Source organism: Nannospalax galili, unplaced genomic scaffold (assembly GCF_000622305.1).
Source record: "Nannospalax galili isolate Female #2095 unplaced genomic scaffold, S.galili_v1.0 scaffold698, whole genome shotgun sequence".
Lineage (NCBI taxonomy): Eukaryota > Metazoa > Chordata > Mammalia > Rodentia > Spalacidae > Nannospalax > Nannospalax galili.
Window position 1 is genome coordinate 3,121,106 of NW_008341886.1, and position 8,702 is coordinate 3,129,807.

General features: G+C 41.5%; 1 pseudogene; it reads right to left on the reverse strand.

The window, feature by feature from the left end:
* The window catches only part of LOC115071153, a 12,750-nt pseudogene extending 5,168 nt beyond the window's left edge, over nt 1-7,582 (reverse strand).
* Between the last annotated feature and the right edge of the window lie 1,120 nt (nt 7,583-8,702).

Below are 8,702 nucleotides of genomic sequence, written 5' to 3' on the forward strand. Positions count from 1 at the left end.
ATTCTTCTACAAGTGGAGATCCAGTTTTGCCAGCACCATTTGCTGAACATGCTGTCTTTCCTCCATTGTGTGTTCTTGGCACCTTTGTCAAATATCAGGTGGCTAAAATTGCATGTACTCAGGTTTGGATCTTCAGTGATGTTCCATTGACTTATGTGTCTGTTTTTGTGCCAGTATCATGCTGTTTTTATGACTATGGCTCTGTGGTATACTTTGAGATCTGGCATAGTAATTCCCCCAGCATTACTCTTTGTGCTCAGGGTTGCTTTTGCTATCTGGGGTCTTTTGCGCCTCCGTATGAATTTAAGGATGCATTTTCTAATTCTGTGAAGTATGTCATGGGGATTTTGATTGGGATTGCATTGAATCTATGTATTGCTTTTGGTAGGATGGTCATTTTAACAATACTAATTCTTCCAATCCATGAACATGGGAGGTCCTTCCATCTCCTGGTATCTTCCTCAATCCCTTTCTTTTAATGATTTAAAATTATTATAGAGATCTTTGGTGTCTTTCATCAGCTTATTCCAAGATATTTTAATTTTTTTGCAGCAATTGTGAATGGAAACATTTTTTTTGTATTCTTTCTCCAAATGCTTGTATATAGAAAGGCTACTGATTTTTGTAGATTGATTTTATAACCTGCCACTTAACTGAACATGTTAATAATTTATAGGAATTTTCTGGAGGAATTTTTGTTGTCTCTTAGATAAAATATCATCTGCAAATGTCTCTACAATAGGATGAGTCCTTTGGGTGTATGGCAAGGAGTGGTATAACTGGGTCATGTGGTAGGTTCATTCTTAGTTTTTTAAGAGTTCTCCACACTGTTTTCCATGCTCCTTTAATTAGTGCTCCTGTATTATTCCTCTAGCAAGAGTTTCAAGCACTATGTTGAAAAGGAGTGGAGACAGTGGGCAAGCTACATGTGTTTGCAATCCCACCAGCAGTGAGTGATTGTTCCCCTTTGTCCACATCCTCGCCAGCATTTGGTATCATTTGTTCTCCTGATCCTAGCCAGTTCTTGTCTGGTTCCTAATTTTAATGGGAATGCTTCCATTTTGTCTCCATTTAGAATGATGTTGGCTGTGGGTTTGTCATATATAGCTTTAATTATGTTGAGGTATGTTCCCTACAAATTCCCTCTAGGACTTTGAAAATAAATGCATGCTGAATTTTGTCAAAAGCCTTTTCTGCATCTATTGAGATGACAATGTGGTTTTTGTCTTTGAGTCTGTTTATATGATTGATGATGTTTATTGATTTGCATATGTTGAACCAACCCTGCACCTCTGGGAAAAAGCCTACTTGATCATGCATGGTGAATGATCTTTTTGATGTGTGTCTGTATGTGGTTTGCAAGTATTTTATTGAGAATTTTTGCATCTATGTTCATTAAGGATATGGGTCTATAGTTTTCTTTTTGGTTGTATCTTTACCAGGCTTTGGTATGAGAGTGATGCTGGCTTCATAGAAGGAATTTGGAAGTTTTCCCTCCATTTCTATTTTTTTGAATAAATTAAGTAGTATTGGATGTAGATCTTCTTTAAATGTCTGATAGAATTCTGCTGTGTTCATTAAGGATATGGGTCTATAGGTTTTTTTTGGTTGTGTCTTTTCCTGGTTTTGGTGTTAGAGTGATGCTGGCTTCATAGAAGGAATTTGGGAGTTCCCCCTCTGCTTCCACCTTTTTGAATAATTTAATTTAAGTAGTATTGGTTAGAGGTCTTTAAATGTCTGGTAGAATTCTCCTGCAAATCCATCTGTGCCTAGGCTTTTTTTAGTCAGGAAGTTTTGTATTACTGTTTGAATTTCCTTATATGTTATGGGTTTGTTTAAACTGTTGATCTCTTCTTGGTTTAACTTTGGAGGTTCCCATGATTTCAGATATCCACCCATTTCTTTTAGACTTTCAGATATAGTCGTGTATAGGTTTTTAAAATGTTCCCTTATAATGGTTTGGATCTTTTTGCTATCTTTTGTGATGTTTCCCATTTCATCTGTGATTTTGTTGATTTGGATTTGCTCTTTCTTTCTGTTGGTTAACTGGGCTAAGGGTCTGTCTATCTTGTTTAGCTTTTCAAAGAACCAGCTCTTAGATTCATTGATTCTTTGTACTGTTTTCTTTGTTTCTATTTCATTAATTTCTGCTCTGATTTTTGTCATTTCTTCTCTTCTGCTGGGTTTGGGTTTCATTTATTCTTGCCTTTCCAGTACCGTGAGTTGCAGTGTTAGGTCATTTATCTGGGCTCTTTCCAATTTTTTAATGTAGGCACTTAGAGCTATAAACTTCCCTCTTAGGAGTGCTTTTAATGTGTCCCAGAGGTTGTGTTGTGTTGTATTGTCCTTTTCATTGAATTCCAGGAATTCTTTTATTTCTTTCCTAAGTTCTCCTTTGACCCACTCATTGTTTAGGAGTGTGTAGTTCAATTGCCACAAGTTCATGTAGTGACTAGAGCTTCATCCAGTGTTGATTTTGAGCTTTATTGCTTTGTGGCCCAATAGGATGCATGGAATTATTTCCATATTTTTGTATTTGTTGAGGTTTGTTTTGTGGCCCAGTATGTGATCAATTTTTGAAAAAGTTCCATGAGGTGCTGAGTAGAAAGCAAACTCTTTGGTGTTTGGGTGGAATAATCAAAAGATGTCTGTTAGGTCTATTTGATGTATAGTATCATTTAATTCAGACGTCTCTCTGTTTAGTCTTTGTCCAATTGATCTGTCTAATGGAGACAGTGGGGTATTAAAGTCCACTAGTATTACTGAAGTGGGGTTAATCTGTGTCTTGAAGTCCTGTAGTGTTGTTTTTATGAATTTGGGTACACCAGAGTTTTGTGCATATATGTTAAGGATTGTAATATCTTTTGGGTTAACTGTTCCTTTGATCAGAATGAAGTGACCCTCCTTATCTCATCTGATTAGTTTTACTTTGAAGTCTATTTTGTCAGATATTAGAATTGCAACCCCTGCTTTTTCTCAGTGCCATTTGCTTGCAATATTCTTTTCCATCCTTTTACCTTAAGGTAGTGCCTGTCCTTGAAGGTGAGATGGGTTTCTTGCAGACAGCAAAAAGATGAATTTTGTTTCTTAATCCATTCCCTTAGCCTGTGACTTTTGACTGGGGAGTTCAGTCCATTGATGTTTAAAGTTATTAATGAAAGATGAGTATTGAATCCTGTCATTTTTTTTGTTTATATTCTTGCTATAGCTGGACTTTTACACTGCTATACTCTCCTTGGAGTTCTTTCTGCAACCCCTTGGGTATAGTCATTCCTTTCTTATTGCCCCCAAGGTATAGTTGTTTCTCTCTCTGCTCTCTATATTGCTTCCTGTATTCTTTGAAGGGCTGGTTTTGTGGACATGTATTCTTTCAGGCTTTTTCTGTCATGGAAGATTTTTCTTTCCCCCTCAACTATAATAGACATTTTTGCTGCGTAAAGTGTTCTGGGATTCTCGGCTGACATCTATTGTCATATAGAACTGGAAATACCTTGGTCCATGCTCTTCTGGCTTTCGTAGTCTGCATTGATAAGCCAGCTGTAATTCTGATGGGCTTTCCTTTGTATGGGGCTTGTTGTTTTTCTTTTGCTGCTTTCAGTATTCTCTCTTTGTTCTGTACATTTAGTGTTTTTGCTATGATATGTTATGGGGAGTTTCTTTTCTGATCCTGTCTATTTGGTGTTCTATGTGCGTCCTGTGTTTGTATGAGGATGTCTTTCCTTAATTTCGGGAAATTCTCTTCTGCAATCCTGTTTAAGATCTGAACCATACCATTAATGTGAAATTCTTCCCCTTCCTCTATTCCCACCAAAGCCAGGTCTGCCCTGGGGCCTTGGGAGGGGCCTCACCCTAATAAATTTTTTAAGGTAGTCTTGCCATATTCTTTGCTTGAGTGTTCCAATTCTTTCAACTTTATCCTCCAGTGTTGATATTCTGTTTTCTATTTCATTCATTCTGGAGGTGAGGCTTTCCCCTCTTGTTTCAAGTTGGCCTATTGAGTTTTGCACTTCCTTCTTCATTTCTGCCTGAGTTTTCTTCAATGTTTCCATCTCTTTTGTGAATTCATTCAGCAATTTATCCTTATCTTCTTTTAGCTCTTTGATTTGTTTGTTTGTATGTTCTTTAAATTTTTTAAATTCCTTGATCATGTTTATGATTGTTCTTTTAAATGCAGTGTCCTGGGTTACCTCTGATCATGTTTATGATTGTTCTTTTAAATTCAGTGTCCAGGATTATCTCTAGGGGGTTCTCCTTGTAGAACTCTTCTACAGGATTGATGGGCTTTGCTGGGGACCTAGTATTTTGGCTTTCCATTTTATTAGTCTTTTTTTGTGGTTTTGGCATGTGAATTTCTTTTGTTGTTTATGATTCGGATATGAGAATTAAGTTGAAGTGTGCTTCTGTTTGTATTATCTGGGTGCCTAGATCCTTTCTTTATTGGCTATGTAAAGGTGGTTGGTACAGGGTTCAGGTTCTTTCAGGTTTATTTTGGAGGGAACTGATGGCTTCAGATCAGCTATTCAGGGGTACCCACAGAAGCCCAATTCAGGTTCTAGTCAGGTATACTCAGGCTTCCTTCACCATGTGGAGGCAGGATCCATGCTCTCAGGCAGTCCTGTGCGTTTTCAACCCTAGGGCCAGAAGTTGCATGCTCTCTGCCGAGATCCCAGTCTTAGCCTACCAAAGCCAGATCTGCCCTGGGGCCTTGGGAGGGGCCTCATAAAACCCCAGGAAGGGGGATGGTATGGCTAGGGGGAGCTCACCACCAAGTGGAAGGAGGATTGGGGGCTTTCATGTTGTCCCCTGGGTTCTCAGGCCCTCTGGTAGTTGGAGGCCAGAACCCGGCACTCTCTGGCCGTTGCTGAGCTCTGAGCAGCTACCCCGATGGAGGTCCCAACCCACCCTCTCAGGCTGTCCACTAGGATCTTAGCTCTAGCCCACCAAAGCCAGATCTGCCCTGGTGCCTTGGGAGAGGTCTCACAAAATCTCAGGTAGGGGGATGGCATAGCCCAATTAGGGGAAGCTCACCACCAGGTGGAGGCAGGATCGGGGGCTGTCAGGCTGTCCCCTGAGTTCTCAGGCCCTCTGGTAGTCACTGTAATTAGTGAAGAAGGACACTAAAATACCTGTTTTGAAAAATCTGCTAACCACTAGGCTGTAACCATAATCAACATTGATGTTTAGCTAAAACTTTTTAACTATTTTATTCAACTTGAGAGGTATTTTTGTAGCTGATTATTTCTACTTATGGTTTTATCTCAGGCTTTTATTTTGCAGTTATATTTTGTACAACATTAGATATTTCCCCATAAAAATGGTAACAAAGACATAAACGTGGTATGATAAACCAGGAACCGCACTGGAATCAGAATGACATAGCACCTCATCCTCCTTTCATTTTTTTTTCCCTGAGATTTATCACTACAGAAAAGATTCCATCCAAGAATATGACATCTAACACAGTTATACCAAATTCTAAAATACCTAAAATTAAGAAGCTAAAACTTCTATTATATGCTTACTGGTAATGAAAGGAAAATATGTTTGGATAAATTACCTGAGACAGGAAAAGGAATGCCAGCTGTGTATATGAAATGTCTCACTTGCTGCATGTCTGGGGGTTTTAGTGAGACCGTTTCTTCATGTTCACGCTCCCTCCTTCAGTGATTTTCAGTTGCACACTTTATCCAAGGGAAGCAGGAATGGGAGGAAGGCAGAGCATTGCTTCATCGCTTGCTTCTCCTACTGTGGAAGCACAGAGGCTCCCCATCTGGGATGTGAGGGGTCCCAGTGGTCCCAGTGGTCCATAGTGAGCTTTGTTTACAGGGAGATGTGCTGTGATGGATTAAGTAGCCTGTAAACAGCAGGTATTCCCTTCTCACAGTTCTGGAGCAAGAGTGGTCCACAATCCCGACAGCAGCGGGTCTGGTGTGTGGTGAGGGTGCTTTGTGCTGCCTCCCAACGCACCCAATAAATTTCTCATTATCCAGCGGGACTGCCCAAGCTGGACCCAGGATCATTGTGTGCACATGTACCATGTGCCTGTCTACAAGTCAGGGGAAAACTTCAGGTGTGGGCCTTGGCCATCTTGAGACAGGATCTCCTTGCGGTTTGCCCCTGTGTGCACCTGGCTGACCCCAGGGATTCTCCTGTCTCTGCTTTTCACCTTGCTGTAGGGTTATAGATTGGGATTACAGACATACCCTACCGAGCCTGGCTTTACATGGGTTCTGAGGATTTTAGCTTGGGTTTTCACACTTGTTCAGCAAGTGCTTTACCCTCTGAGCCATCTCCCCAGATCCTCTGTTTAGTTTCTTTCTTTCTTTCTTTTTTTTTTTTTGGTCTTTTAAAAATTAAAAAAAATTTTTTTATTGAGCTTTTAAAATTTCATGCATTTCCCACTCAAATCCTGATGCCCTCCCCCATCCATGTCTCCCTCTATGCCCTCACTGAGCCCTGTGCACCTTGCTATACATGCTGAATCCTATTCATTCAGGTGTTTGTACCCAAATGTCCTTCAGTGTAAATGCATCCATTGGAGTCTAATCGGCTCAGCCAGTGCTGTATGTAAGTCATACTCTTCCTTACCTAGCAGCAATCAGTCTCCAATAGTTCTCAATCTAGTGCTGGCCTGCCACCTATTTCTCACCTCCCGTTTGGGCCCTTGTTTAATTGAGCTGACATGGGTCCCATGCTCAATGCCACCACTGCCACAGGTGCACATGAGCAAGCCTCCAGGGGCCTGGAAGCCTCCACCTCCCTGCATTCATGAACCAGCTCTGGCTCTTACAGTCATTCCACTTCATCTTCTGCAATGGTCCGTGAGCCGTGGGTGGGTGAGGTTCCATATAGGAGTGCCATCCCACACTCTACAGTCTCTTATTCTCCCAAACTTGGCCAGTTGTGGCCTTCTGTGTGCATCACACTCTGATGTACTTGGAAGCCTCACTGGTGAGTGTCCAGGGGTACATTAGTCCCTTCTCTACCCCTTATTCCATTATACTCCATGAGCCTTGGTTGTAGAGATTCGACTGCAGATGGGTCACCTAGTACTGGGCATCTCCCATACATAGGTTCTCTGTGTCTGACCAGATGTTCAGCTCTGCAGTAGCCTCCATCTATTGCAAAAAGAAGCATCTTTGATGAGTGCTGTATGGCATGTTTGTCACTCTAAGGGAGGTCTCTTCTACCTGGCACTGCATTCCCTGCCAAGCAGCTCTCAGGTATACGTACGCATTAATGTCCAGGCACTCTATGTGCATTTCTCATAGGGTTTCCAGGGCCTCCTGAGGTTCACTCATCTTCACCCTTTTTCCTTCTATCTGGCTTCCTCCCTCCCTCCCTTCCTAGTCACATTACCCCCATTAGCCCCATCTTCCCCCCAATACCTCCCACCTCCCGCTACCTTCTTCCCAATACCTCCCAACTCTCCTGACTCCCCTCCCTCCCCCACACCATGGTCCTCTGCATGTCCCTCCCTCCTCTCCTCCCTGCCCATTGCTCCCACTTTTTCCACCTCCCTCAGGTGACATCTGTTCCCTACTATCTCCCTTTGAGGTTGTTTCTCTTCCTTTACCTCCATGGATCCGCTCCCTTTCCCTGGCTTCTGGTGTTACAGTAGAATTTACACACTCACATATAAGGGTTGGTGCTGCCATCCACAGATGAGGGAGAACACGTCACTTGCTTTTCTGTGTTTGTGTTACTTCACTTAGTGTAACACTCTCTACCTCCTGAAAATTTCATCTTTTCTTACTGCTGAGTAGAGCTCCATTGAGTAGATGTACCATATTTTCATTAACCATTCGACAGTTGAGGGATATTAGCTTGTTTCCACCTCTTAGCTATTTGAAGAAAGCAGCAACAAACATAGATGTACAGGTGTCTCTGCAGTATGATGAGTCCTTTAGGTACACGCCAAGGAGTGGTATGACTGGATCATATGGTCGGTTCATTTTCAGTTTGTTGAGGATTCTCCACACTGCTTTCCAAAGTGGTTGCAGGAGTTTGCATTCCCTCCAGCAGTGAATGAGCGGTCCTCTTTCTCCACATCCTCTCCAGCATTTGGAGCCTTTCATTCTCTTGATCTTTGCCAATCTGACTGGGGTAAGATAGAATCTTAAAGTGGTTTTTATCTGCATTTCTCTAATCACTAAGGATGTTGAACTCTTTTAAAGGTGCTTCTTAGCCATTTTTATTTCTTTGTTTGAGAACTCTCTGTTTAGGCCTATTGCCCATTTTTTAAAATTGGGTCATTTATTTTCTTATTTCTTTCTTTTTTGAGTTTTTTTGTATATTCTGGATATTAATCCTCTGTTGGGTGTGTATCTGGTGAAGATTTTCTTCCACTCAGTGGGTTTCCTCTTCCCTTCCTTGTTTCTTTTGCTGTACAGAAACATTGTAATTTAATGAGGTCCCACATACTCCTTGTTGACCTTAGTGCCTGCGCAGCTGGTATCTGGTTTAGAAAGTCCTTTCCTATGCTTACATCTTGGAGGGTGCTGCCTAAATTTTCTTCTAGCAGTTTCTGAGTTTTGGGTTTTATATTGAGGTCTTTGATCCATTTGGAGTTGACTTTTGTGCAGGGTGAAAGATAAGGGCCAAGTTTCATTTTTCTGCTGTCTTTCCTCCACTGTGTGTTCTTAGCACCTTTGTCGAATATTAGGTGGCTGAAATTATAGGGACTCTTGTTTGGGTCTTCT